This window comes from Narcine bancroftii, chromosome 2 (assembly GCF_036971445.1).
Source record: "Narcine bancroftii isolate sNarBan1 chromosome 2, sNarBan1.hap1, whole genome shotgun sequence".
Classification (NCBI taxonomy): Eukaryota; Metazoa; Chordata; class Chondrichthyes; order Torpediniformes; family Narcinidae; genus Narcine; species Narcine bancroftii.
Window position 1 is genome coordinate 237754625 of NC_091470.1, and position 21801 is coordinate 237776425.

Sequence of the window (21801 nt, forward strand, 5' to 3'; positions counted from 1 at the left end):
CAAAGACCTCCACAGAGCCAGGCTGGCTGTGGCTGCAGCAACTCAGTGTGAGGCCTCGGGAGGCCGGCGCAGGCTTAATCCCGGAGGGTGATTGACACCCGACCGGGTGGGGCTTGATCCATTCAGGCCGACTGATTGGTAGTCAGCCAGGTGTTGTCCTGTCCCCTTACACTCCTGCAAGTGCAGAGGTTGTCCCCTGCAGTAGGCAGGTGGGGTACCACCACAGACGCTAAATAGTTTAGGTCTGCAATCTCTAGAGGTCAGAATAATAGAGGAAGTGCTCATTTAAACACATAAGATCCTAAGAACTCTCGAAGCTACATGTCGAGATGTTTTCATTGATGGGAAAATTATGAACCAGTGGATAAAGCCACAAAATTAACAATAATTTAAGATTGAAGTTTGCAGACATTTTCTTGCTGAGTGTAGTGAAACTCTGGAATTTCCAGACGATGTTGGTGGTGGATATTTAGGATGATTACTTTTATTTATTATCCATCTGCTGCATTCATAAGTTTTTCGCATATATATGAAGATTGTTTCAAGGAAGATCTGTGAGATTACCTCAGAACAAACAACATTGTTTCATTGTTTAAGAATGCAGTACTGAAAATTGCTGTAGCAGCTGACCTGGTCATGTTGGGCTTCTTTACAAGAAGTCCAGATACGACCTGCGGAAGTCCCTTTCACAATTACAAGTGATCCCAGGAATTAACTGCCATCGACCTTTAAAGTGCCTAATGTGAAAGCAAAATCAGCTCAATGCTGACATCAGATGACTTCCTCTCATGTCGGGGATTGATGGCCTCGATCCCTAGTACAATCTCTGGCATGTGAAAAAGGTAATTGCATTGAGGGATTGAAATGACCCAATTTTTTACGTGAGTGCAGGAACGTGAAGGAAGAAAAGATTAAAATGAAGGTATAAACTTTGCCATGGGAAAATCGCAGTGGGAGAGAAAGAGAGAGAGAGGAAATAAATAGCAATAGTGAACAATCTTTAAACAGTGTGGGAAAGTTTGTTGCACTTTGCACATAATTTATAAAGACCGGGGGAAAAGCATTGGTGGAGTTAACTTCCCAGGAAGCCGTGCGGCAGAGAAATCCATCCATAAATGCTCCATCGCTGCAGCCTTTTCTCTGCTACATGGAATTCCGTGAGGGCAGATGTGATAGTGCTACCAACTTTCCCATGCTGTATAAATTGAGCGCTAAACCACTACCAACTTTCCCATTCCATTTAAAAATTGACCGCTATTGCTATTTATTGCTAGGACTTTCCCACAGTTTCTTATAAAGGTTTATATAGGTCGGCACAACAACAACAGGGGCTGAGGGGCTCATACTGTGCTGTACATAAAGCTTAATTATGTTATAATTAGACATGATTAATTTTGTTCAAATATAAGATCATAATACATTGATCAGGATTTACGGCAAGTCCACCATCGCTTGATGCATCATAACGTCACCGGTAGAAGGTAGAACAGTCCTAATCCCGGGGATGGCTCCTTGTAAGTATGAAAGCATTCAGTGTCCCAGTTAGGAGTGGACAAGTGTGAAAAGCCAACACCCCCCCCAACCATTCCTATCCCGGGTCACTGAACGGCCTATTTAATGGGATGCAAGTGCGAAAGGGGCTTAAAATAAGCCTCAACTCTCCAATTAAGTTCTGCTTTAAGGTCAAATTCTAATTCTATTTTATCCAATTAATGTCACCACACATTTTGCAAAATTGATAACAGTGTCCCTGCCCAAAGCCATCTATGTATGTGCGCAGCATATCCATGGAGAACCAGGAACAAAGAATTGAGTGTGCAAAGTCCAAATTATTATTTGAACAATTATGTTTTGTAAGTCATAAAAAATTTGTACTACGCAAAATAATTTCTACATCATCATTTCAACATCATTGCCTCTCAGGTATTTGTTAAAAGAGTGTCAAAGTTTATTGTCAGAGTTCTTCTTCTTTGGCTTGGCTTCGCGGACGAAGATTTATGGAGGGGGTAAAAAGTCCACGTCAGCTGCAGGCTCGTTTGTGGCTGACAAGTCCGATGCGGGACAGGCAGACATGATTGCAGCGGTTGCAAGGGAAAATTGGTTGGTTGGGGTTGGGTGTTGGGTTTTTACTCCTTTGCCTTTTGTCAGTGAGGTGGGCTCTGCGGTCTTCTTCAAAGGAGGTTGCTGCCCGCCAAACTGTGAGGCGCCAAGATGCACGGTTTGAGGCGTTATCAGCCCACTGGCGGTGGTCAATGTGGCAGGCACCAAGAGATATCTTTAGGCAGTCCTTGTACCTTTTCTTTGGTGCACCTCTGTCACGGTGGCCAGTGGAGAGCTCGCCATATAACACGATCTTGGGAAGGCGATGGTCCTCCATTCTGGAGACGTGACCCATCCAGCGCAGCTGGATCTTCAGCAGCGTGGACTCGATGCTGTCGACCTCTGCCATCTCAAGTACTTCGACGTTAGGGGTGTAAGCGCTCCAATGGATGTTGAGGATGGAGCGGAGACAACGCTGGTGGAAGCGTTCTAGGAGCCGTAGGTGGTGCCGGTAGAGGACCCATGATTCGGAGCCGAACAGGAGTGTGGGTATGACAACGGCTCTGTATACGCTTATCTTTGTGAGGTTTTTCAGTTGGTTGTTTTTCCAGACTCTTTTGTGTAGTCTTCCAAAGGCGCTATTTGCCTTGGCGAGTCTGTTGTCTATCTCATTGTCGATCCTTGCATCTGATGAAATGGTGCAGCCGAGATAGGTAAACTGGTTGACCGTTTTGAGTTTTGTGTGCCCGATGGAGATGTGGGGGGGCTGGTAGTCATGGTGGGGAGCTGGCTGATGGAGGACCTCAGTTTTCTTCAGGCTGACTTCCAGGCCAAACATTTTGGCAGTTTCCGCAAAGCAGGACGTCAAGCGCTGAAGAGCTGGCTCTGAATGGGCAACTAAAGCGGCATCATCTGCAAAGAGTAGTTCACGGACAAGTTTCTCTTGTGTCTTGGTGTGAGCTTGCAGGCGCCTCAGATTGAAGAGACTGCCATCCGTGCGGTACCGGATGTAAGAGTAGACACGTGGCATCAGCAGTGGCGCCATGGGGATGATAAAGAAGCCTGACCATGTGGACGCAGAGGGGGGTGAAGGGGGCTACAGGTCAAGCTGAGACACCCTACCATCCTCCTGGCCAATTTACCACAGCACAAGTGGTGAAGACAGTGAAAATATGGTTGAGGGGGCCAGAGGAGCGTCTGCAAGACTGCCTTCAATTAGTGGACTGGAACATATTCGAGAACTCATCCAATAGACTTGAATGAATATGAAACAGGTATCACCGACCATCAAGACCTGTGTGGATGAGTGTGTGCCCATGCGCGTACACCGGGTATTCCCCAACTAGAACCCCTGCAAGCGTCAGAGAATTCGCAACCTGCTAAGGGTGGGAACAAGGGCGTTTAAGGCCAGGGATCGGGATCTTTACAAGAAGTCCAGATATGACCTGCAGAAGCCCATCTCTGAAAAAAAGTGGCAATTATGAAGGAAGCTAGAGACAGAGACAGATACACACCAGTTATAGTAGGGAGTGCAGGATATTACAGCCTACAAAGTGAGGGCCAACACCATAGTTGGCTGTGATGCTTCATTACCTGATGAGCCGAATGAAGGTGAAGAATTTCAAATTTCTAGGTGTCAACATCGCCGAAGATCTGTCATGGAGCTTCCAAGTTGATGCAATCACAAAAATAGCTTACCAACGGCTATACTTGGTGAGGTATCTGAAGAGATTTGGTATGTCACCAACTCTCAGGACAAGAATAAACTCCATAGGATTGTTAACTTGGCTTGCGCCATCACAGGCACCAGACCACTCCATCGAGGACATCTACATGACAGGATGTCTTAAAAAATCAGCCTCTATCCTCAAAGACCCCCACCATCCAGGCTATGCCCTCTTCATTCTGCTACCATTGGGAAAAAGGTACAGGAGCGTAAAGCTGAGCATTCACCAGCACAAGGACAGCTTCTTCCCCGCTGCCATCACATTCCTGAATAATCAATGAATCAAAGACAGTGCCTTACTTATTGTGCACTATATTTTTTATAATAATGTTGAAAGATGTTTATAATATAAATGTTTGCTCTACGACGCTGCTGCAAAACACCAAATTTCATGACTTGTTCATGACAATAAATTCTGGTTCACATACAACCTGGTGATTCTTTTTACTGTGGGCCAAGCAGATTATCTACTTCTTGATAGTGCAAACAAACTGCAATCAAGAAAAGGAAGGTACACAAAAGAGGGAAATGTAAACAAACTGACTGTTCAAAGTCGAAAATAAATAAACATACAGACGTAAATAATGTACAAAATTAGAGTCCTTAAAAGAGTTTCTGATTGAGTCTATTGTTTCGGTGTCTGATAGTAGAGGGTAGCAACTGTTCCTAAACTTGGTGATAAAAGTCTTGTGGCACCTTTTCTGATGGCAGCAGAGAGAACAGGGCATGTCCTGGGTGGTGTGAACCCTTGATGATTGCTGGTGCTGCCTGACGTAGAGTTTCGTGCAGATGTCATCGATGGTGGGTGTGATGTATTGGGCTGTGTCCACTACCTTTTGCAAGCCTTTCTGCTCTGAGGTATTGCTGCCCACATACCAGGCCTTCATGCAGCCGGCTTGAGTAAGTATCCGTGAATACTTTGACCAGTTGGTCAGCTCAGGTTTTTAGAACTCGGCTGGATACTCAGTCCGGATTGAATGCTTTCCTCGGATTTACTCTCCTGACGGCAGTCTGCAGGTCACCTTTGGATACTGACAGTAGAGGATTCTCAGGATACATGTGGGTTCTTCCTTGTTCTGCTGGTCAAATTGGACATTGAGCTCATCTTGGAGTGATGCTTTGCTGTCTCCCCCTTCACCAAATTTGGTTTTGTCGCAGGTTGTGTCATTTTTGGCCCTGCCACAGTTGTCGGGTATCATTTGTTGTTTCCTTTCTTGTCTGGAATCTCCACTTTAATTTTCATAGGTCGTACCCGCTGATCTCTAGTGTTCTGGATCTCCAGATTTAAATGCCTGTGTTCTGGCGCAGAAGCCCATATTATTTATTTATCGTTTTCCTCTTAAATTGTAAATCTGACAATAATTACTGTGATAACATTTTGCAGGATGCACTGCAAGCATTAGAAAGATTGAATGGAGGCTTTTTTGTTGCAGTGTAAAATATTGCCATTTATGGTACCTTGTTCACAGCACCACCTGAACTCTGCTAGTATATTTTTAATTACCTCAATAAAACAAAATGGCTGCAGTTTCACCAGTAAATCTGCTCTAAATAAGATAGTGCCGATATTGAACTGTTTGACTTCTTAAAATGTTGCCGAGAACTTTGCACTTCATTGGCTGCCAGTCACTGCAGTAATGTAGTGAAACACATCCGTGGATTTTTACACAACACAATCCCAGAAACGGTACTGGGACCAAGTGATCTAATTCGAATGATTTTGCCTGTGTAATGAAAAATGGCTCAGGCATTAAGACAAAATCTCCTGTTTTCCTTCAACTGGAGCCTGAGGATCATTATTGCCACTTGGAGCACTCAACACAACTTCAACAATTAAAATGACACTTCCAACAGAGCAGCCCTCCAATAGTTCCATCAACACAGGTTGTCTGAGTCAACTTGTTGCTTATAATCATAGTACAGATCTGCCACATATCAGAGTGAGCAGGCTTGCACGCCAAAGGATCTTTTCCAGTAAGCAATTTGGTTTTGGTATTTTACAACTGCTATAATCCCCTGAAGCTGATTGCAAGATTTCACAGTGTTATAGCACCCTTGTTCAGATATTCTGCAGTGGAGGGGCTCTGCATTCAACCACCACACAGATGCATCTCTCTGGTTCAAGACTCTTCTAGACTCATTTAGTTTTGGTTTAGGATACAATATACTTCTGAATCAGAAGGTTGTGGTTTAAAATTAGTAAATAAAATATTAAAGAAAAGTGACCTCTTGGTTGAAATACATTCCATAGTTGCCTCTTCAATGAGCCATTTGAAAGAAAAGAGAGGGAGCCTTTCCTCATGGTCTCCAATATTGGTCCCTCAACCAGCATCATCAAGGTTGATTATACCTGATTGCTGTTGGCAATTTGCCATATTTCTTTACAGCACCAACTGCAAATCATTTGAAATTTTTTGGTCATTTCCTTGGTATCTCCCAAGGAATTTACCAGGAATCAGTTTTAGCTTTGTTCTTGTAATAGCAGTGCACACTAGGCGAAACAGATCACTCCACATTTGATACAAAGAGAAAAAAGTACATCATATGATATATCATTTTCACGATTCACGTGTGATACTTTTCAAGCATTCCTTTAGTGCAAATTCAGAGTCCAGGTGCGAGAATAAGGACAATTAATTACATTGAATTTGAGGTAATTAAAGAAAGTAGGCATGCAGAATCAGGTGCTGTGTTGTAGCCGCATGATGCAGGAGCAGGTGGACCCTGTTGTAATTCATGATGACGAAATCTGCAGCAAATGTTGTTTGCTCAACAAATTCAGGCTCAAAATTGATGACCGGGAATCTGAGCTTCAAACACGGTGACACATCGTAGAGTGGATGACGTCCCTGGATACAGTGTCTCAGGAGGCAGTCATACCCATTAGAACACCTGCCCCAAATTCTGCCTGTGATGGGACAAGAAGGGGTGATGATGAGTGAGGCAGGTTGTTGGATCTGAGAGAGTGTGCAGGAGGAGCCTCAACCCTTGATTTTGTCTCATAAGCCCTAGAGTCTTACCCCATGTGTGTTATCATACAAATGAAATGGTTTGGTCTAAAACCCAGTGTGCTTTAAAACATGGTAAACTAAAAGGAATGGGGGGAGAATTGGACAGTGTAGACTGGGAACACCAGCTATATGGGAGGACATTTGAAGGAACAGTGAAAGATTTTCAAAGAGATTTTTCACAGTGCTCAACAAAAGTGTATTCCAGTTTAAAAGCAAGGACAGTGCGGGTGGGGGCAGCCAGCCTTGGATAACGAAGGAAATCAAGGAAGTCATCAAACTAAAAGTTTGTGCGTTCAAATTGGCCAAGAGCAGTGGGAAACTAAAAGAGTGGAAAAACATTAAGAAGCAACAAAGAACCATGAAACCAGCCACAGAGAATGAATGTAAAATATTAGCACAAAATATGGATTTTATTTACTTTAATAATTATATCAAGTGAAAAAGGGTACCTCAAGGGAAGGTTGGTCCCCAGGAAGATGAGAAGCAGAATTGATCTTGGGTAATGAAGTTTGAAATAACTATTTTGTGTTGGTTTTCATGGTGGAGGATACGTCCAACACGCCAAAGAAGGATGTGATGGGAGGCGAGGACCTGCATGTAATAGCTATCACTAAAGTGGTTGTCCTCAAAAAAAACTTGAGGGTCTAAATTCCCCAGTATTGATGTAATGCACTCCAGGGCACTGAATGAAATGGCAGGTTGTAATCGAGGGTTTGGTGAAAATTTACCAAAATTCTCTGGATCTGGTCAGGTCACGGTGGATTGGAAGACAGTGAATGTCACACCACTATTCATAAAAGGATGTAGGCAAAAGGGAGAGAAATATAGGCCAATTAGTTTAACATCTGTAGTTGAGAAATACTATAATTAAAGAGGAAATAGCAAGGCATCTGGAGAAAAATGGATCCATCAGGCAGACACAGCATTAATGTGGCAAAGGAAGGTCCTGTTTGACAAATTTACTAGAGTTCTTTGAGGATATAATGAGATAGAGGGGAGCAGGTGGATGTGTTCACTTGGATTTCCAGAAGGCGTTCGATAAGGTGCTGCATAAAAAAACATAAAGAAGATAAGGATGCAAAGAGTTGGGATGAGTGCTGGGCCCAAAATTGTTCACAATATATATTAATGATCTGGAAGAGGGGACAGAGTGTAGGGGAATAAGTTTGCTGATGACACTAAATTGAATGGAAAAGCAAATTGTGCAGAGGATAGTGTCAACAGAGAGATATAGTCAGGTTGTGCAGGGGTCTGGCAGATGGAGTACAACGTTGAACAATGTGAGGTATTCCATTTCGGAAAGAAACATTGAAGATCAGAATATTATTTAAATGGAAAGTAATTGCAGAATACCACCATGCAGATGGACTTGGGAGGGCTTGTACAGGTGCAGCTGGCTGTCAAGAATGTTGGCCTTCATTGCAAAAAGAATTTAAGTTAAGAGCAGGGAGGTTATGCTGCAAATTTACAAGATACTGGCAAGACTGCATCTGGAGTACTGCATGCATTTCTGGTCTCCTTACTTGAGGAAGGATGTACTGGTTTTGGGGGTGGTGCAGAGGAAGTTCATCTGGTTGATTCCAGAGATGAAGGGGTTAACCTTCAAATGACTTCCTGAGATTGAGTCATTTAGGACTGTACTCAATGGAATTTAGAAGAATGAGAGGGAATCTTATAGAAGCATATGGAATTGTGAAAGGCAAAGATAGAGTTAAGTTGGTTGTTTCCATTGGAAAGTGAGACCAGAACACACATCTCTTTCTTCTCCACTTCATCCATCTGATCACTCTAAACTTATTAAAAGGCCGAAGCCAAGTAAAATATGATGGCCACCAATGCCAGCTCTCACGAGAGCTCCTTGTCGCCGTTTATTTTGATGAATGGAATGTCAAAGGTTGGCCACCCTTGCCTGTGGTGATGCACCACTAGCCTACTGTAGGGGCAACCTGTGTACCTGCAGGAAGAGCACTGGAGGACAACACCTGGCCAGCTGTCAATCAGCCGACATGAATGGACCAAGCCCCACCCTGTCGGCTGCCAATCATCCACGCGGCTATAAGCCACATCCGGCCCCTCGAGGTCAGTCACACGGAGCCAGCACAGTGAAACACAGTTAACTGCAGCAGTGACTTTAAGTGGAATAAAGTCTGTTGATCAGTCTTTAAGTCTTGTGTCTGTTTTCTGCACAACAGCGCACCACAATTTATTCCACTTAAAATTTTAAGCTACCATGGAGAAGCTGCAAAGTGCCGGGAGCTTCGATGTTGACCCACGTCACCTGGAAGTGCAAGCACGCTTCGAAATCTGGAGGCATATGGTTGAAGCCATCATCGAGGCACACACCAACATCCTAGACTCCGACAAGAAAAAGCTGTACTGCTCCGCTCGAAGTTGGGTCCCCAAGCCTTCCAGGCCCTCAAGGACTGCACTGAGTACTCAGAGGAGACGAACACCCTGGAAATCATGTATAAACCCCCAACAAACGTGGTCTTCACCAGGTACCTGATAAGTATTTGTGCCCAGCAGCCCAGAGAGACAGCCGAGTCCTACCTGGAAGCCCTGCATGAGTTGGCCTGACCATGCATGTCAGAACCTGGGGTGTCTGAAAAGGAAGTTGAAAGGTTGATCAGGGATGCCTGCATCTGAGGTCTGCACGCTAGAGCCATCAAAGGCAAAAGATGCTGGAGGATAATATTTACTCCCTGGCCAAAACTGGAGGTAGTCCAAGCCCTGGAAGCACCAATTCTACACGCCGGAGCCTTCGACTCCAGACTCTCCCAGGTCTCCTTGTGGACTTCACAGACCACAGCTGTGGCCCAAAAGCAGCTGCTGAACAAGAGCATCGCTGCCACGGAGACTCCACGTCCTTGTAAGTACTGTGGGTCTCGATGTGGGTCTGATTGATGGTTGTGACGAAACTGCCTGGCCAGGAATCAATTCTACTCAAAATGCAGCAGCAAAGACCACTACACCAAGGTCTGCCTTTTTAAGCCTGCCGGCAGCTCAGCAGCCCTCTCTGACCAACCCTCCTCCCTCCCAGTCCTAGCCATGTACGATTGCCGGGTGGCACCATTGCCCCTGAAGCTAATTCCGGCCTCCCCAGCCTCAGTAGCCCTACTTCTGGCCTCTCCGGCAACAATCGCCGCATACTCACCATGCATCCAGACCAGCCCCCAGCCACGCCAGCACCTCCCTGCTAAGACGCCACGTCCGCAGACTACAATTACTTCACTTCCTCTTCACAAAGTTATGTCACTTCTGCCACCCCCAACAATGTCATTGGCACAGACGGACAACGGCATGATGTCACTTCCTCCTGCGCAATCAGCACAGCCAAAGAGAAAGGCCAGCAATGCTGCCACCTCACACTCTCACACGGCGCTGCCATCTTGTGCCGGGTGGGCGCAGGCACCACAGCCACCCAGGCCTACAGAGCGCAGACTGCCGACCTCACCAGTACAGACGACGACGATGACGACATGGTCAACACGGGCGCTGACCAGGCTGCCTACCCAATGCACTCCACATCTTCAGAGAGTGCCACTGGCCAACACTCACGTTTCTTGACCACCCCACTCCTGCAAAGGATGACACCAGCCACAACTCGCCTCCACCATCGGGGAAATGCGACTTGGACCCCGAGATGGTCCTTGCTGTCACCAAACTGACAGGAGACATCCCTCAGGGCCTTGGGTGCTCTTTGATGGATGTCAAGATCATTGGGAAGGTAACAAAGTGCCTATTCAATGGTGACAGCTCCGAGAGCTTCATTCACCCAAATGTGGCCTGCTCTCTGAAACTCAAAATCCACCCCACCACCTTCTCTATCGCCTTTGCTACCCAGGACCGAACCATTAAAACTCTTGTGTGTTCCTCTCCCGATCTGACTGTGGGTTCAGGCTCCTGGTCATGCTCAAACTCTGTGCCCCAGTCCTCCTGGGCTTAGACTTTCATTGTCACCTGCATAGCATCACCCTTGCCTTCAGGGGGCCCCTACCCCCACTCATGCTCCACAGCACGCCGACCAACCAGCCCCAGCCAACCTGAGGCTTCTCCATACTGCGCATCGCCCCTCCTGCCCTCTTCTCACACCTCATCCCAGCCTGCAAACCAATAGCCGCAAAAAGTAGGCACTATTGCGCAGCGGATAGAGACTTTATCAAAGCATAGGTGCAGCGGCTTCTGACGGAAGGTGTGATAGAACCCAGCAACAGCCCATGGAGAGCCCAAGACCTGGTGGTCAAAGGGGTAAGTAAGCCAAAGATAGTCATAGATTACAGTCAGACCATCAACTGGTGCTCACAGCTGGACGCCTACCCCTTACTGAGGATAGCAGACATGGTCAATGATATAGCCCGCTATAGGGTCTTCTCCACAGTTGACCTGAAGTCGGCCTATCACCAACTCCCCATCTACCCACGGGACATGTCCTACTCTGCTTCAAGGTGGACGGACACCTCTACCAGTTCCGCGAGTTCTATTTGGAGTCACTAATGGGGTCTCCATCTTCCACCGGGAGATGGATCACATGGTAGACTGGCACAAATTTGACCTTCCTGTACCTGGATAATATCACCATCTGCGGCCACAACCAGCAGGACCACGATGCTAACCTGGAGAGATTTCTCTAGATGGCTGAGGAGCTGAACCTCACGTACAATAAAGAGAAGTGTGTGTTCAGCACCACCCACCTCACCATCTTGGGGTACATCGTAGCACATGGTGTCATTGGCCCGGATCAACAATGAATGTGCCCATTAATGGAGCTACCCCTCCCACACACGCTCAAGGCCGTACGCAGGAGCCTTTGGCTTTTCTCTTATTACATGCAGTGGGTTCCCCGCTTCTCGGACAAGGTCCATCCACTGGCCCAGACCACCACCTTTCCCCTCCCAACTGAGGCGCAGGCAGCTTTCATTGCATCAGGCAGGACATTGCAGACGCCACGATGCATGCCATGGATGAAGACTCTCCCCTTCCAGGTGGAGAGCGATGCCTCTGATGTGGCCCTTGCCACTACCCTTAACCAGGAGAGACGCCATGTTGCTTTTTTCTCTAGAACCCTTCACGGTTCTGAGCTAGGGCACTCCGTGGAAGCCGTCCACCACTGGCGCTACTACCCGGCTGGTAGGAGATTTACCCTCCTCACTGACCAGCGTGCAGTGGAGTTCAGCACCACCCACAAAGGCAAGATCAAGAACAATAAGATCTTGCGCTGATAAGTCAAGCTAGCCATGTACAGCTATGACATCCAGTATCGACTGGGGAAATTTAACGACTTCCCTGATGCCCCCTCACAGACCTGCGCATCTCTCCATGACAACCAGCTGCAATCCCTGCACGATTCCCTCTGCCACCCAGGTGTCACTCGCCTATGTCATTTTATCAAGTCCCGAAACCTCCCATACACCGTCCAGGACGTGAGGACCATGATAGAGGCATGTCAGATCTGCGCGGAATGCAAGCCCCACTTCATCTGCCCGCACCAGGCCCAATTCATAAAGGCCACTGAATGCCTCAGCATAGACTTCAAGGGCCCCCTGACTTCCACGAATCAGAATGTCTATTTCCTCGTTGTCATAGACGAGTACTCCCACTTCCCTTCACTATCCCATGCCCAGACACCTCCAAGGCCACCATCATCAGAGTGCTGACTCAAACCTTCACCATGTTCAGCTACCCCACATTCATCCACAGCGACCAGGAGTCCAGCTTAAAGAGTGAGGAGCTACGCCAGTACCTGACTTCAAGGGGCATCGCAACTAGTCACACAACTAGTTACAACCCGAGAGGTAATGGACAAGTGCAACATGAGAATGGGGTAATGTGGAAGGCAGTCCTCCTGGCCCTTAAGTCCAAGGGCTGGTCCATAGAGTACTGGCAGGACGCCCTCCCCGAGGCGCTCCATGCCATCAGGTCACTCCTGTGCACGGCTACCAATGAGACCCTTCATAAACGCCTGTTTTCATTCCCCAGGAAAGTGGTGACTGGAATCTCACTCCCAACATGGCTCACGTCCCTGGGACTGGTGCTTCTGCATAGACACATGGGGGCCTACAAGGCTGACCCCCTGGATGAGCAGGTGTTCCTCCTATACACCAACCACAACTATGCATACATTAGGTATCCCAGCGGTAGGGAGGACAACATCTCAATCAGGGACCTGGCACCAGCGGGAGCACAACAACAGCCTCCTTCATCCCAGGGCCATGCTGGCCCGAGGCTTCTCCCCTGCCCTGGACAGCTGTGGGGCACCCAGGACCACATCAGCCTGCCATGCCTTCCCTACCCTGGGCACCCCCAGACACTCTCAAACCGTGGGGGATGACCCCGCTCCCCCACCCATCCAACACCTCACACATGCTCTAACTCTGGCCGCCCCAGCCACCCTACTGCTCCGGTCCCTGCCCCAGCCACCGCTTACCCTTGCCGACCCTTGACCAGGAGCCACCCTGCGATGGTCACAGAGACTCCAACGGCTGCCGGACTGTCTAAATTTGTAAATATATACAAATGTTTGGGGCTTGTGGAACTTTGGATGTAAATTCCCCCCCACCACCTCACAAGGACAATTTTAAAGGGGTTGAATGTGGTGATACACCACTAGCCTACTGCAGGGGGAAACCTGTGTACCTGCAGGAAGAGCACTGGCGGACAAGACAAAACTTGGCTGTCCATCAGCTGACCTGAATGGACCAAGCTAACCCGGTCAGCTGCCAATCATCCGCCAGGAATATAAGCCACATCTGGCTCCTCGAGGTCAGTCACACGGAGCCAGCACAGCTAACTGCAGCAGGGACTTTAAGTGGAATAAAGCCTGTTGATCGGTCTTTAAATCTTGCATCTGCTTTCTGTACGACAGTGCACCACACTGCCATAGGCGCTATTTTCCGTAGATATGCCCCTGAGGCTACTACCATCAAGAATCATCCTAGTGTATGCCCTGGCGACCCTCTTCAATGCATATTTACATACAATCAAGGTCAGGAGCCATGTGGGCAGCCGACCACTGACAGCAAATTCCCAAACTTCTTTTTATTTTGTTTTCATTCCACACTAAATAGTTTGAAAGTCATGTTACCCCATTCAAATGGTAGTCCCTTTTATGACATGTCAAATATTTCAGTGCTCATTCATCCACGTCCAGCTGGGAAACAAGTGAAAACTACAGAAGGTTGCAAGATGCATTGAACTGAGAGACTCCACATGTGTCATGTTTTCTGTCTGTGGCAGTTCCATGAAATTATTTAGTTGGAACTGTTTGTTTCAGTGTTACATAATTGAAAAATAATTTAGTGTGGTTTGAAAAGTGAAAACAACCATCTATTTCAGGTTCTTTTAACAATTCCCAGCACAACCTGAACACCCTGAAGATGAGAACACCATTTAAATAGCACACGATTCCAGCATGCTGCCATGCAGAACGACTTGGGAGTGCTTGTGCATGAATCACAAAAGGTTGGCTTGCAGGTTCAGCAGACAGCAGGCTATCAAGATGGCAAATGGAATGTTGGCCATTATTGCTCGAGGCATTGAATTTAAGAGCAGGCAGTTTATGCTGCAACTGTACAAGGTGCTGTTTAGGCCATATCTGGAGTACTGCGTGCAGATCTGGTCTTCCTAGTTAAAGAAAGATGTACATGTTTTGGAAGTGGGGCAGTGGAGGCTCACTAGGTTGATTCCAGAGATGAGGGGGTTAGCCTATGAGGAGAGATTGAGTACTCACTGGAATTTAGAAGATTGAGGGGGATCTTATAGAAACATATAAAATTATGAAACACATAGATAAGATAAAGGTAGCTATGTTTTTTTTTCCACTGGTAGGTGAGACGAGAACTTGGAGGTATAGCCTCAAGATTCAGGGTAGTAGATTTATGAAGGAGATGAGGAGGAACTGTTTTTCCCGGAGAAGCAATTTTTACACAGTGTTATGGACCATGGATTGTCCTTTTTGACTGTGGACTGTCATTATAAAGGAAGGATTTCTGTTAAGAACTCTGTGCAACCTGTGCTGCAGCTGAGTGCTGACTCACCAATTGCTTGGAACTTTCAAGAACAGAGGGAGAATCCAGTTGTGAAAGAGAGAGCAGCGGTTGGAGCAGCAGTTGGATGTTCAGAGGCAGATGGAGAGCTGAATGAAATGTACATGCCTCATAAGTGAGGATTCAGAAGTTAACTGTAATGCAACCTCAGTCATTTCTCTCTCCGACGTTCAAGACAACATCCTTTCATATCAGATAAAAGAATTAAACTTGGACATTGAACTTTGAGATTGTTTTTTGGACTGACTTACTTGACTCACTGACCTAGGTTTTTGGGGAATTTTCCTTTTTGAATACTGTTTTTGCAAACACACTGTTTATAAATCTATGATAATTGAACACAGCAACCAGGAAGACCTCGCATGGTCTAAGATGCCCGCTTCCATAAGCCACTGGAAGAATGTTGAAACTGGCCAATCACCACCAGAGAATCCCAGGGGGCCCAATCGGGGCCCAGATGCTAGAACCAACCAATCGATGGGCTCAAGCCAAGCCCTGGTGGTGACACAGCCAAGCTCACTATTAAAGTCTGAGTGAAGGGAAGGGGTCTGTGTTCCTTGTTAATTTTGAACTTCCTGCCCTCCATGAAGTATCAGAAATGCCAAATTGCCAGGTAGAAAGCAAACAGTTCTCTATCAAAAAAGCACTGTAATTTAGCTCTCATGGTCTGAGGTATTTACTGAAAGAGACCAGCGGTTGCCAGTGTCCATCAACTAGCTGCTCAAGTACACTCCCACTGCTGTGATGAAGGCGGTCAGGGCATCTGTTCTGGGATGCACAAGGAAGGTGGCATTGACAAATTCATAAGATGAAGGGGAAAGATTAACAACAAAAACTTTTACATCTGATTAGAGAAAAATATATCATGCATTGATTTTCTTCTTCATCTGAAATTCCACAGCCAAAGATATTCATATAAATAAGGGAAGAAAAACAATCATTTGAAATTGTCCTCGATTGGAATTTGATTTATGTAACTACCAAGTTATGAGAAGTATAAGAACAGAAAATCACTCTTCTAGTATTTTACTCTTTTACAGTTAAAATTTATTTAAATTAATTGTGTATTTTATTGCCAGAGCAAACCTATTACACAAAATTATCTTTCCCATAATCAAACTTGCATCAACACAATATTTCACAGATGCCACCTTGAATACGGCTGACATTTCACAAATTTCCTTTTTTATCTAATTTATTTTGATTGACGGGTGTGAATAAAATCCATTGTTGATCACACAGTTATTGTGACTTTCTTGGCAGTGATGTCAAATAGAAAATAAGACATTAATCTGTTTCTATCTTCTCCTACAATTGCTGAACTTCAATGTTACCAATAAAAACACTAAAAGATACAACTTCCAACATGTTGCAGCAGTTTGCTGCAAAGGTTGAAATTACATGCAAATTTGTTATGATTATTTTATTTACAGTAATACATTTCATATAATAATTATTGTATTGTATACATTGCATAATGTATGGATTGCACATAAAGATACGTAATTTTTTGCTTGTTACAGCCAAAATATACTGCTGTATATTTTAAGTACCGTATTATTGTGTCTTAAAATTGAGAAATAGAGACTGGGTAAAAATTAATGTCCAAAGGCAAATATTCCAAGGAATATAACATATAACGATGAAATATTGAAGAGAATACTTGCAAGTTTTTTAAAAATCCATGCTGTTTGGTTGACACATCACTGGATACACAATATCAGATGAGAATAATGTAGGCTAAAAGATAAACATTTTAAATGCAAACTAAATTATCAATGGTTAAATCTCATTTTGGTATTTATAAGGGATGATTTTTTTCATTGTAATTTGTTGTCATTTATGATCCTGCCACCCCAAAGTTAATAAAGGTATTGATAAAAGTGATGCAATGAATATCCTTAGCACATCGGATAATGGATGATATGGAATGCAATCTATTGTGGTAACATACTGAGGTGTTTAGATAACAAAGCACAATTAATTTATCAATGTCATATCAATGCTGCCTTGAAATACTCTCTTATTCCTCCCAACACATTCAGTCACTGTTCATTATAAGTGGAAGTCAGTCAATGCAATAAGTTTACCCAAATGAAAAAAAGATAAAATTAATGTAGATAGATCCCTATCTATTACTCCATAATTTTTATAAACTTCTGTCAGGGTTTTCCTCACCTCTGGTAATCTTGGAAAATAATCCAAGTCTGTCCTACCTCTTCTGGCTCATACTCTCTAAACTGAAAATATCTTGCTCAACCTCTTCCACACTCTCTCCAAACCCTCTATATCCTTCCTGTAATGTGGCACCCAAAACTGCACACAATACTCTGAATGGGGCCTCACCTAAGACTTAGATTTAATATGAATTTCCAACTTTTACACTCATTATCCCAATCATTAAATTCAAGTATGCCATGTGCCTAGGTTGCTAGTTCCAGGGAGCTGAGAATTTCACGCCAATATCTATGGACATCAATACTCCTAAGAGACTGATAATTTATGGTATAAGTTCCTCTTAAATTTGATCTCTGAATGCAAAACATTTCACACTTGTCTGGATTAAACTCCATCTTTCACTTATATCTCCAACTGATCTTGCTCCTGCTGTATACTTTGTCAATTTTCTTGACAATACAGAACTCCACCCATTTTTGTGTCATCTGAAAATACGCGCTCGCTGGCTCTGATATCCTGTAACTCTTCCCCAATGGGAGCAGCTGAAAGATGCTGTGTGCAGGGTGGAAGAGGTCCTCAATGATTTTGCATGCACTCATCAGACAATAATCCTGTTAGATCACATTGACGGGGGGTGGGGGGGAGTTGAAGGTGGAGGGAGATACCAGTGATCCTCTCTAATACTCTTATGGTCCTATGGATTGACCTCCATACCCACACTGTGATGCAGTCACCAGAATGCTCTCGCTAGAGCTCCTAAAGAAAGTTGACATCATGGTGGCCAGTAGCCTTGCCCACTTCAGTCTTATCAGGAAGTACAGTCACTGTTGTGCCTTCCTGACAAGTGAGGAGATGTTGAGTGTCCATGATAGGTCATTAGCTAAGTGAACTCCAAGGAAGGTAGTGCTCTACACTCAATCTACTACAAGGTTGTTCATGTTTAGATGAGGGTGGTCATTCTTGGTCCTCCTGAAGAGTACGATCATCTCCTTTGTCTTCTCCATGTTGAGAATCAGGTTCATGAGATTTTTCACCTCTTCTCTGTAATGTGATTATCTTTGTTGTTAATGAAGCCAGAGACGCTGAACCCATTTCAGTTCGCCTATAGACAGAACTATTCCACTGATGATGCTATACCCTTTTCCCTCCACAGTAGTTGGACTCATCAGCAACAATTATGAGTCACACTTCAGAGAAGAGGAGAAATTCTCATATTAACAACTTGCTTCTCAATATGGCTAAGTCAAAGGGGAAGATTGTAGATTTCAGGACTAAGGATGACCATCCTCTACTACACATCAATAACTGTAATGTAGAGAGTAGAGAGCACCAAGTTCCATAGAGTCCATTTAAGTAGTGATCTATTGTGGACACACAACAGCTCCTCACTTGTCAAGAAGGTGCAACAGCAACTGAAGCGGTCAAGGCTACCAGCCACCATCCTGTTGACTTTCAACAAGAGCTCTATCAAGAGCATCCTGGCTGGCTGCATCAGACTTCTGTGTAGCATTGGATCGGAGGTCAATCCATAGGAACTTTTAGCCAGTGAAGATCATTGTGGACTCTCTCTCTCAGGCCATTGTCATGATTTACCGGGATCTTTGTGTGAAGAAGGCTCGCAAAATTATTCTGAACTCCTCTCCACACGTAGCATCTCCCTTCAGAACCAGCACCACCAGGCTGAGAAACTGCTTCTTCCCACGATCAGTGAGACTAAATCACTGACGATCTGCTCATTCTGCTTATGCAAACCTTCCAAGAATCTATTATTGAACAATTTTTGATTTTTATATAGGTATTGCATATAAATCACTTGTAACTATGTGTAAAATGTCAACATACATGTTTGCATGCTTTACACCAAGGACCGAAGAATGCTGCTTCATCCAATTGTACTTTACAACTGTATGATAATAATGAATTTGAACTTGTTCCAAAAATGAATTCCCACTGAAATTCCAATCACCTTGCCAGGCTCATTTCCCAACACAAAGTTTTGTCTGCCCCCTTCAACATCCTGTTTCAGGAGGCCCTCTTGAAGACTCCAAACACATTTTGCCCATTTTCAGCCTTTTGCACTAAAGAGTACCTGGAAATGACTGATAATCAGGTAATGAAAATGATGATGCCTGCTGTGAAACAACACTGTCAATCAAGACCACAATTCTTCACATTATCAATATAATTACTCACAAGTAAATAAGTGTGTACATTCTTATGAATATATACAGTAGTGGCATGCATCCATATCTCACAGTATTGGTTTAATTTAGAACTACACACTTTCCCTCCTCATCACATGTCAAATATTCAAAAATCAAATACCATAATTTAATTTAAAATTTGCCAAGTAAAAGTATTCTTTATTTCTCCATTTCCATCTGCAAAGAAGATCCTAATGAGACATTCATATTCATTTTAGTGACATGCCCATTAATTCAGATATTTCTTTTTACAATTGATGATCCAATGTTAACTGTCATTTCCTTTTTCCCTATCTGATTGGATCTTGTTAAAAGAGTGCTCATGTAAAATAGTGCTTTTTCCAACTCAACCATTTTCTGCCGAAAATCAACTCTGGGAAAAGACAACTTACTCTTCAGAATCATGACTGTGAAGAAATAACTTAATTTGGTAAATGACATACCAGAAGATGGAGGCGTTCCAATTTTTAATTGATCTTATTACCTGTCCCAAACTACCGTGCTAAATTTAGCAGTAAACAACATCCTAAAATGTTAAAAATTCTCCGTAATGTTGAAAAACAAACTAGATTGGATCTTCCTAAAGCTAAGAGAAATATAAATGTAACATGGCTCTGACATGCCTGAAACAAGCAATCCACTTATCACATTTTTTTGTTGAGCATATATCCAGTCACAATTGTGAATTATTATTTGCTTAATGAATGTTTTACTTAAAGATTCACATTTCCTAACTGCATCAACAAAATCCTTTAGATTATAGAGCATACAGAGTAAATCCTTTGCAAAGAGAAATTGCCAAGCAATGTGGGACACCAAAATGATCAGAACATACATAACATTGGATGTTTTCTTATTTCTCCCCACATTCAGCATGTATTGTTAGAAGTAAACACCTCCAAGCCATAAATTAAATGTGTCATGCAATCAGCATATAGAAGATCAATTGAAAGATTGAATGAAAATGTTGTAAAAGTGCCATTATTAATGCCTTGAAGAGAGACACGGTGAACAATTACACACTTTCTTTTTTGCAGGAAGTGCAGTATGTCTGAAACTGATGGCTTTGAACATGATCTTATCAGGCAGATTCCACTTCATTTTGAGGAAGCTACCATGACTCAGCTCAACAGCTCTTTTCGACTAACATATTAGAAGTTCTCACATGCCCAGTGAACCTTTTGCGAATGGCCACAGGATGACGGTCATTCATCACCCATGGTAAGCAAGTCCACAGATGCTGGAAAACTGGAAAATGCACAAATTGGTGAAGAAACTCAACAGGTCAAGAAGCTTCCATGGGAAAGAATAGACAGTCAGTGTTTAAGGCTAATAATCTTTCATCAGGAATACCAAGAACTGGGCAGGTCCCCCAAGAAAATTAATAATTTTAGATGTTAAAAAAAATGCATTTTCTCATTGATTTACCCTTTTTTTTCTCACATTCACTTTCTCAGATCCATGCCATTATATTTCATGAGTATAATTTCCATTTAAGAATGAGGAAATAACTTCAATTACATTCAATTATTCCCATGCATCAATCACTACCAACACCTCCAAATGCATATCACATAACAACATCTTATTCATTGATCCAAGTTTTAAACATCACTAATTTCCCCATTCACATCTGCGGAAGCTTCAATAGAAAAAAAAATTGCATTTATAGCATTCCTTTTTAAGACCACAAAATGTAATAAAGCAATTTACTGAAGATCCAAGATGTATTTGAAAATGGTAACAATTAGAAATACTTCATCCATTTGTATTGGTGAAATTGGTTGAGAGAAAAATATTGCCATAAAATCTGAGGAAATTTTTCTTCCATTTCTTCAGAATAAAAGAGAAAAAAAGGCTTGGAGTATCATGCTCGTATTTAAGATCTTAGTCCATTCCAAAATGCTTTGCAGCCAAATCTTATGGCCACTGCCATGTTATGATAAAGTTTTATAGATTGGTTATGGTGCACTAACTCCTATCTCAGCAAGGACCTGGATCCATGTCAATCCACTTTTCATCAAAACAGGTCAATGAAGAGCCATCTTGCTGGCCCTCTACTCTGCATACTCCCCTTCTCAACAGGGGATTCACCAGACCTCTCAGCACATTTAAGTAAAAACCTTGTTGTCTTTCCACTTGACATACCATAAATACTTTTAATATTTTTTTGAGTGTAGTCAGTAGAAGTATGGAAGAAACCAAAACTTGACTTCTGCTCAGGGAAGTGGGTTTTTTAAAAACTTTGAGGAGATTCTGAAACGTGCCAAACCCAAAAGAAATTTTAAGAATGGCTGATAGTCCAAAATAAAGTTTACACCAGGTTGTTGTTCATTGACTAGAGCTCAGCATTCAACGCCATCATACAAGCAAAACCAATGACCAAACTAAAGGATCTGGAACTCCGTTCAGCCTTCTGCCACTGATCATTGACTTGCTCATCAGCAAACCCCAAATGGTGTGGAGAAACAACATTATTTCCTCCATTCAGACAATCCATACAGGAGCATTTCAAGGCTGTACTGCTCTGTCTGACTCTACTCCCTGTACACTTATGATTATGTTGCCAAGTTTTTCTTCAACTCAATTGACAAATTGGA

At 43.8% G+C, this 21801-nt stretch overlaps 2 protein-coding genes across 2 annotated transcripts in view; one reads left to right on the forward strand and one right to left on the reverse strand.

The window, feature by feature from the left end:
• The window catches only part of LOC138755143 (uncharacterized), a 123285-nt gene extending 102326 nt beyond the window's left edge, over window positions 1–20959 (forward strand). The window contains exon 5 of the transcript XR_011352052.1: window positions 20239–20959. The gene's annotated coding sequence lies outside the window, so the exon portion shown is untranslated. The remainder of the gene's footprint in view (window positions 1–20238) is intronic.
• The window catches only part of LOC138753096 (CUB and sushi domain-containing protein 3-like), a 691055-nt gene that overhangs the window by 333167 nt on the left and 336087 nt on the right, over window positions 1–21801 (reverse strand). The window lies entirely within an intron of this gene.